This window comes from Scyliorhinus canicula, chromosome 14 (genome assembly GCF_902713615.1).
Source record: "Scyliorhinus canicula chromosome 14, sScyCan1.1, whole genome shotgun sequence".
Classification (NCBI taxonomy): domain Eukaryota; kingdom Metazoa; phylum Chordata; class Chondrichthyes; order Carcharhiniformes; family Scyliorhinidae; genus Scyliorhinus; species Scyliorhinus canicula.
In genome coordinates this window covers 44,179,685-44,188,207 of record NC_052159.1, presented here as the reverse complement: position 1 = coordinate 44,188,207, position 8,523 = coordinate 44,179,685, and the positions used below count along the sequence as shown (strand labels likewise).

General features: G+C 54.0%; 1 protein-coding gene across 2 annotated transcripts in view; it reads left to right on the top strand.

Annotated features, from left to right (window-relative positions):
* Window positions 1-241: 241 nt before the first annotated feature.
* LOC119977715 overlaps window positions 242-8,523 on the top strand; it is a 52,186-nt gene continuing 43,904 nt past the window's right edge. The window contains exon 1 of one of the 2 annotated variants that reach the window (XM_038818899.1): window positions 242-377. The gene's annotated coding sequence lies outside the window, so the exon portion shown is untranslated. Of the gene's footprint in view, window positions 378-1,638; window positions 1,682-8,523 lie in introns of those variants that run through there. The other variant, XM_038818900.1, reaches the window with a different exon arrangement.

Sequence of the window (8,523 nt, the reverse complement as noted above, 5' to 3'; positions counted from 1 at the left end):
AGAACAAAGAACAATATACCACAGGAACAGTCCCTTCAGTCCTCCTAGCCTGCACCGACCATGGTACCTGCCTAAACTAAAACCATATGCACTTACGGAGTCCAAAAGAACAAAGAATAATACAGCACAACAATAGTTTGAGGTATTGTAGTGAAGTCATAATACCAGAGTATTCTGTGGTGACGGAACAATTTAAATCTCATGAGATGTTTGACTATCTCTCCGGAGCTGCTACATACTGGGATCAGGAGAAGAAGGACATTCATCTACCACACGATGTGAAGGCAACATCAACCAGAAGTCCAACCCAATTTATTTATTGCAGAATGAGACATGCAGAAGGAAGATCATTTTTTGCACTATGGGTCCAGGTCTTAGTAAGTTCTACTGCCAAAGTTTCTGCTTCTTTCTGTCACCCAACTTTACTTCACTTGGCCACGAAGATTCTAGGATCCCTTCACACTGCTGATGCATTGCAGGACATCCCTAATAATCAATACCCTTAAACTCCCCTCTCCACTTTTTCTTGACACTGTACCTTTCCAATACTCCTAGACAGCATAAACACTCTGCCTCCTTAATACTCCCACACATTCTAAGACTCTTCTCTCACTCTCCCCAGAGCGGATGACTGTTACCGAGTTCCAAACGCCAAACCAATCCTCCAACAATGTTCCAGAGCAAAGACCAGTTTCCTGCACACTTTCTACATAAATATAATCTGGAATATATTTCCTACTCTATTCCTGTTAATGACCATTATCTGTCCTGCTAACTTCTGAGGTACGCTGGACTTTAATAAGGGATAAAATTAAAATAGTTAAATTAATATTTAATAATAATTAAGGACACGTTTATAATTTCCACACAAACATGAATAGTCATAGAACATAATCCTAGAAATACCTAAAACTCCCACAATGTTGTGTAATACAAGTGAAATTTGACACAGTCAATCATAATAAGTCAACACTTTACATGGAACTCGTAGAAATCATAGAATCCCCACAGTGCTCAGACGGAGATCATTCAGCCAATCAAGCCTGCACCGACCCTCCGAAAAAGCACCCAGCCCGGAACCCCACCCAAACTTTGGACACTTACAGGCAATTTAGCATGACCAATCTACGTAACCTGCACGTCTTTGGACTGTGGGAAGAAACCAGAGACACGGGGAGAACATGCAAACTCCACAAGAGTCACCCAAGGCCGGAATCAAATCCAAGTTCCTGGTGGTGTGAGGCAGCAGTGCTAAGCACTGTGCCACTGTGCTGCCTAGTGAATAACACCTTGGGAGGTCCACTAGTTATATTAAAATGTTGGCTGCCTCAGGTGCTGTCTTTTAACCTCTGCATTAATTCAATGCTGATATTAGTGAGTAAAATGGAACTAAACGCATAATGGCTGCTGCTTATTCGACCCTGGTAACTGCATCATTGTCTCTGTGACGACCATAGCTCATTAGTTTTGAGTGCTGTAATTGGTCTGCCTGAACAATGTGACTGAAAATATTAGTTGTCATTGGTGTGCGGTATCCAATTGGTCCCTGACAATCATAGGGTGAACAATAAATTACATCACACTAGTTAAGTGATATCATCGGGCAGCTTCAACGATTTTCCCTGGTCTGTAAAACAACCGGTATTGCTTTAATTATTATCTGGAATTGGAATTGGAAAGAGTACGTTCAACATATTAACACTTCTGACCAAATGACCGATTATAATGGTCAAACCAAGGATTGTTTTGACCACTGAAACAAAACTGTGATCCAGTGAACAGCAGTTAATATGGACCCAAGCTGGGAGAATTTATTCATCAGGTTTTTAATGAAATTCATTTACGGGATGTGGGTGTTGCTGATGAGGCCAGCATTTATTGCCCATCCCTAGTTGCTCTTGAGAAGGTGGTGGTGAACTGCCATTTTAAACAGCTGCAATCCCAGAGGTGTAGGTACATCCATACTGCTGTTTGGGAAGGAATTCCAGGATTTTGACCCAGCAACAGTGAAGGAACAGCGATATATTTCTAAGTTAGGACGGTGAGTAACTTGGAGGGTGTATAACCCCCACAAAACTCATGAGGAATATGTAATTGATCTCCTCGTGGGACTCGTGGAGTAGGGACACTCCCGCTCGTGGTTGGAGGCCCACGTAGCTGGGACTCATAAAGATCGAGCGTAAAAGCTGGCGAAAGCGGGGACCGGGATGTTGGTTGTCCCAGCGGGGACCGGGATGTTGGTTGACCCAGCGGGGACCGGGATGTTGGTTGTCCCAGCGGGGACCGGGATGTTGGTTGTCCCAGCGGGGACCGGGATGTTGGTTGTCCCAGCGGGGACCGGGATGTCGGTTGTCCCAGCGGGGACCGGGATGTTGGTTGTCCCAGCGGGGACCGGGATGTTGGTTGTCCCAGCGGGGACCGGGTTGTCCCAGCGGGGACCGGGATGTTGGTTGTCCCAATGGGGACCGGGATGTTGGTTGTCCCAATAGGGGCCGGGATGTTGGTTGTCCCAGCGGGGACCGGAATGTCGGTTGTCCCAGCGGGGACCGGGATGTCGGTTGTCCCAGCTGGGACCGGGATGTTGGTTGTCCCAATGGGGTCCGGGATGTTGGTTGTCCCAGCGGGGACCGGGATGTTGGTTGTCCCAGCGGGGACCGGGATGTTGGTTGTCCCAGCGGGGACCGGGTTGTCCCAATGGGGACCGGGATGTCCCAGCAGGGACCGGGATGTTGGTTGTCCCAATGGGGACCGGGATGTCCCAGCAGGGACCGGGATGTTGGTTGTCCCAGCGGGGACCGGGATGTTGGTTGTCCCAATGGGGACCGGGATGTTGGTTGTCCCAGCGGGGACCGGGATGTTGGTTGTCCCAGCGGGGACCGGGTTGTCCCAATGGGGACCGGGATGTTGGTTGTCCCAGCGGGGACCGGGATGTTGGTTGTCCCAATGGGGTCCGGGATGTTGGTTGTCCCAGCGGGGACCGGGATGTTGGTTGTCCCAGCGGGGACCGGGATGTTGGTTGTCCCAGCGGGGACCGGGATGTTGGTTGTCCCAGCGGGGACCGGGATGTTGGTTGTCCCAGCGGGGACCGGGATGTTGGTTGTCCCAGCGGGGACCGGGTTGTCCCAGCGGGGACCGGGATGTTGGTTGTCCCAGCGGGGACCGGGATGTTGGTTGTCCCAGCGGGGACCGGGATGTTGGTTGACCCAATGGGGACCGGGATGTTGGTTGTCCCAGCGGGGACCGGGATGTCGGTTGTCCCAGCGGGGACCGGGATGTTGGTTGTCCCAGCGGGGACCGGGTTGTCCCAGCGGGGACCGGGATGTTGGTTGTCCCAATGGGGACCGGGATGTTGGTTGTCCCAATAGGGGCCGGGATGTTGGTTGTCCCAGCGGGGACCGGGATGTTGGTTGTCCCAGCGGGGACCGGGATGTTGGTTGTCCCAGCGGGGACCGGGATGTCGGTTGTCCCAGCGGGGACCGGGATGTCGGTTGTCCCAGTGGGGACCGGGATGTTGGTTGTCCCAGCGGGGACCGGGATGTCGGTTGTCCCAGCGGGGACCGGGATGTCGGTTGTCCCAGCGGGGACCGGGATGTTGGTTGTCCCAGCGGGGACCGGGATGTTGGTTGTCCCAGCGGGGACCGGGATGTTGGTTGTCCCAGCGGGGACCGGGATGTTGGTTGTCCCAACGGGGACCGGGTTGTCCCAGCGGGGACCGGGATGTTGGTTGTCCCAGCGGGGACCGGGATGTTGGTTGTCCCAATGGGGACCGGGATGTTGGTTGTCCCAATGGGGACCGGGATGTTGGTTGACCCAATGGGGACCGGGATGTTGGTTGTCCCAATGGGGACCGGGATGTTGGTTGTCCCAATGGGGACCGGGATGTTGGTTGTCCCAGCGGGGACCGGGATGTTGGTTGTCCCAATGGGGACCGGGATGTCGGTTGTCCCAGCGGGGACCGGGTTGTCCCAGCGGGGACCGGGATGTTGGTTGTCCCAATGGGGACCGGGATGTTGGTTGTCCCAGCGGGGACCGGGATGTTGGTTGTCCCAGCGGGGACCGGGATGTTGGTTGTCCCAGCGGGGACCGGGATGTTGGTTGTCCCAGCGGGGACCGGGATGTTTGTTGTCCCAGCGGGGACCGGGATGTTGGTTGTCCCAGCGGGGACCGGGATGTTGGTTGTCCCAGCGGGGACCAGGATGTTGGTTGTCCCAGCGGGGACCGGGATGTTGGTTGTCCCAGCGGGGACCGGGATGTTGGTTGTCCCAGCGGGGACCGGGATGTTGGTTGTCCCAGCGGGGACCGGGATGTCCCAGCGGGGACCGGGATGTTGGTTGTCCCAGCGGGGACCGGGATGCCGGTTGTCCCAGCGGGGACCGGGATGCCGGTTGTCCCAGCGGGGACCGGGATGTTGGTTGTCCCAGCGGGGACCGGGATGTCCCAGCGGGGACCGGGATGTTGGTTGTCCCAGCGGGGACCGGGTTGTCCCAGCGGGGACCGGGATGTTGGTTGTCCCAGCGGGGACCGGGTTGTCCCAGCGGGGACCGGGATGTTGGTTGTCCCAATGGGGACCGGGTTGTCCCAGCGGGGACCGGGATGTTTGTTGTCCCAGCGGGGACCGGGATGTTGGTTGTCCCAGCGGGGACCGGGATGTTGGTTGTCCCAGCGGGGACCGGGATGTTTGTTGTCCCAGCGGGGACCGGGATGTTGGTTGTCCCAGCGGGGACCGGGATGTTGGTTGTCCCAGTGGGGACTGTGATGTGTAAATAGTTCGCTGCCATGGGCAGATTTATGTTACTTTAAATAAATCCTAGCTTCATCCGACTGCTGGCTTCCTGGTTTCCTAGTCATTAAACTGGTGAAGAGGAAAAAGGAAAATCTGAACTCTACGTCAGTATGTCCCAGCTGCCATGGATGAGTGTTGTGTGGCAGCATGTGGAATTAGGTTTCAAAAATGCTGCTTTTTGGGAAAATGGAGGCCGTTGACGCAGGCCTGGAAGATTGGGCTCAGCACACAGAGCGGATCAGGTATTTTTTCCAGGCCAGTGGCATCTTGGGAAAAGACTGACAAAAGGGAATTCTCCTAACTGCTTGCGGGTCACAAACCTTCGGTATTATAAAGAGCCTTACCTGCCTGGCTGCTCATTTGAGGAACTAGTTGCACTGGTGTATCACCATTATAACCTAAAACCATCATATTATTAAACGTTAAAGGTGCAACAAGGCTGTACGGACTCTGGGGGAGTCAATGACTGGTAGAGCACAGTGAGGTCAGCGATCCCTATCTGAAATGTTGAGGGATCAGCTTGTGTGGAGAATCAATAGCATGGCCACGCAAAGGAGCTGTTGGCAGAGCCCACATTGGATTGAAAACGAGCCATTGAGTCAGTACTGTCCCACGGAAACGTAGAGAAAGGAGTGCAGGAGCTTCAAGGTTCCATAGACTATGGGGTCCATAGTGTTGCTCGGCCTTCATACCGGTCTACTGCGACATCCCAGGGCAGCAATTGAATGGTCACCTCCAAAGTGACAATCAAAGGTACAATATGGCAGCCGGGAGCCGCCAGAGACCACCTCTCCCAAGGACGAGGGACAGCAAACGGTAATCAGGGCCGCCGAATCGATGGAGAGTTCGCCACCCTGGGCAGACGCTGAGGTTGCCCTGAGCCAGGTCCTTGCACATGGCCCCACCGGAGGAAGAGAACATGAACTGCATCATGACCCGAAAGATGGCACCAATTCGGCTCACACTGCAGGTGAATGGACACCTCCTGGTAATGGAAATGGGCACAAGGCTGCCATCTCCATCATTGGTCAGCAGAATCTTCCACCGACTCCGCACAGGAACTTGCCATGAACCCTGAGTAACTCCAAGGCCAGGGCGAAACTCTCCGACCCCCAGCAGGGTCAGAGAATCGCCTGGGGCCGCCTAAAATCCCGCCCCGCCGTGGCAGAGATTCTCCGCCACCCGGGAAGTGGCGGTGGCGGGAATCTCGCCACGCCGATCAGCGAGGCCCCTGCGGTGATTCTCCGGCCCGGATGGGCTGAAGTCCCGCCGCTGGGTGGCATCTCCCGCTGTCGAGGTTTGAACCACCTCTGTAACAGCGGGATCAGCGGCGCGAGTGGGCCCTGGGGTCCTGGGGGGGGCGAGAGGCGATCGATCCCTGAGGGGTGCCCCCACGGTGGCCTGGCCCGCGATCGGGGCCCCCCGCTCAGACTCCGGGCCAGTGCCCTGGGTGCACTCTTTCTCCTTCCGCGGCCGCCACAGCCTCCGCCATGGCGAAAGCGGAAGAGAAACCCACATCGCGCATGTGCCGGTGGTGACGTCAGCGGCCTCACTGCCGGGGTATGCACCGACCGGCGAAAGCCTTTCGGCCAGCCCCGCTGCCGGGGGCGCCGGTTTTTTGCGCCAGTCTTCTGGTGCCAACCGCCCCAAAGGTGGGGAGAATTCCCCACCTTTGGGAAGGCCCGACCCCTGAGTGGTTGGCGCCACTCCCCTACGCCGGGACCCTCCGTCACGCCCGGTAGGGGAGAATCCAGCCCCAGATTAGTGACTTACACTGGTGAACCACTGAGAATCGTAGGAACTTCTGTAACCGCAGTGACCCACTGACAACCAATTGTCAGGCTACCTTTGGCCATGGTACAAGGACCAGGACCTAACCTACTGGGGCTTGATTGGCTATGAGTCCCTGCTTCGATTGGCAGTGATGTGTTGGATACTCTGGATCTGTGGAGACTGCGTTTACCTTAGCAGTAACATAGACAGGCTACCAACACTTGTAGAAGTACAACTCTATTTTATTTAACTAAGAGCTGTTAAACATACTTGCACTGTGGATCGACACTATGTTAGATTGACTGAAGGCCTATGCCTAACCTGACCAGCCTATACTGCCAGCACATGGTGGATGTTTGTGCTACTGACTGCGGGCTCTGTCTGTCTCAGAGGCTGCATCCCGAATGAACGGGAAAACTAGTGCCCTCTGGCTTTATAGTGACCATGTCCTAACTGGTGATTGGCTGCTGTGTTGTGTGTGTTGATTGGTCTTGCAGTGTGTCAGTCAGTGTGTGTCTCTGCACCATCATATATTAATCTGTATATTATGACAGGCAGCAGATTTACCAGATGGGCACTGGAAGTCTGTATGAGTTCCTCGGCAAATATCCTCATGTGTTCTGGGTAAGATAAAGGGAGCCAAGGCCTGCACCTGCGTAGACCCAGAGGCTCTTCCCTGATATTTCAGGGCACAGCCTTACTCACTAAGGTTGATGATGAACTGCGCCGCCAGGAAGGTCTGTGCACCATATGCCCAGTACGGTTAGCGGAGTGGGCCGTATCCATGGTACCAGCGATGAAGCCGGACTGTACGGACTACAAACTGATGTGAACAGTGCGTCTCACCTGGATCGTTACCCTCGGGTAGAGGACTTATATATGAAACTGGCTGGAAGGTGCTCCTTTAGAAAACTTGATATGAGCCCACATAGCTGCAGTTAGAACTGGACTCCGCATCGTAGAAGTATACGACTATAAACACCTACAGGAGATTGCTCGCGTGCACACACCTCCCGTTCGGTGTCTCTTTGGCTCTGGAAATCTTTCAAAGGGTGATGGAAGGCATTATTTAGCGGTTTGCCAGGGTGGTACATGGATGTTGGGCTCATTGTGGAGACCACAGAAAAGGAGCACATAGATAACCTAGAGGAGGTCCTCAGAAGATTCGCCCAGGTTGGCAACCGACTGAAAGAAGCAAATGCGTTTATAGGGCGAAAGCTTTGACGTACTTGGGGTATAGGGGGTCAGAGACAGCCTGCATCCTGTGGAGGAGATGATTCAGGCCATAAAAGGGGCCCCGGCTCTGAGGAATGCCATGGAATTACAATAATTTTTAGGCCTTATAAGTTACGATGGAAAATTCATTTTAAACTTGACCACTCTGTTGGCATCCCTGCATATTTTGTTAAAGAAGAAACAAAAATAGGCGTTTGGGTATTCCACAGGAAGGGGGATTCAGGGGAGTGAAGCGGCAGATATCATCCTTCCAACTGCTCACCAACTATGCTCCATCCCGGCTGCTCATCCTCACTTCTGATGCCTCCCTCTATGGGATTGGAGTGGTGCTGTCCCATAGGTGGGACGATGGTACCGAGAACTCCGTAGCATTTGCATCCAGAATGTTGGCAGCTATGGTCAGATAGAAAGCAAGGGTTTGGCGAAGGTGTTCACCGTAAAAAAAATGAATCCATGTGTCTACAGGCTGCACTTCTGCTTAATCACTGACCACAGCCTCTGTTAGGCCTCTTTAAGGAGGACAAGGCAATTCCCCCATAGCTTCAGCCCAAATTCAACACTGGCCACTCTTGCTTGCAGCATATAAATATACTTTTCAACATCGCCCAGGTGCCCAGATAGCCCATGCTGATGCCCTCAGTCGTCTCTCACTGCCTGTGAGCCCTCCATCTCCACTGGTGGTGACTTTGAACTTTATAGACACTCAGCTGGTGACAGCCGTACACATAGAT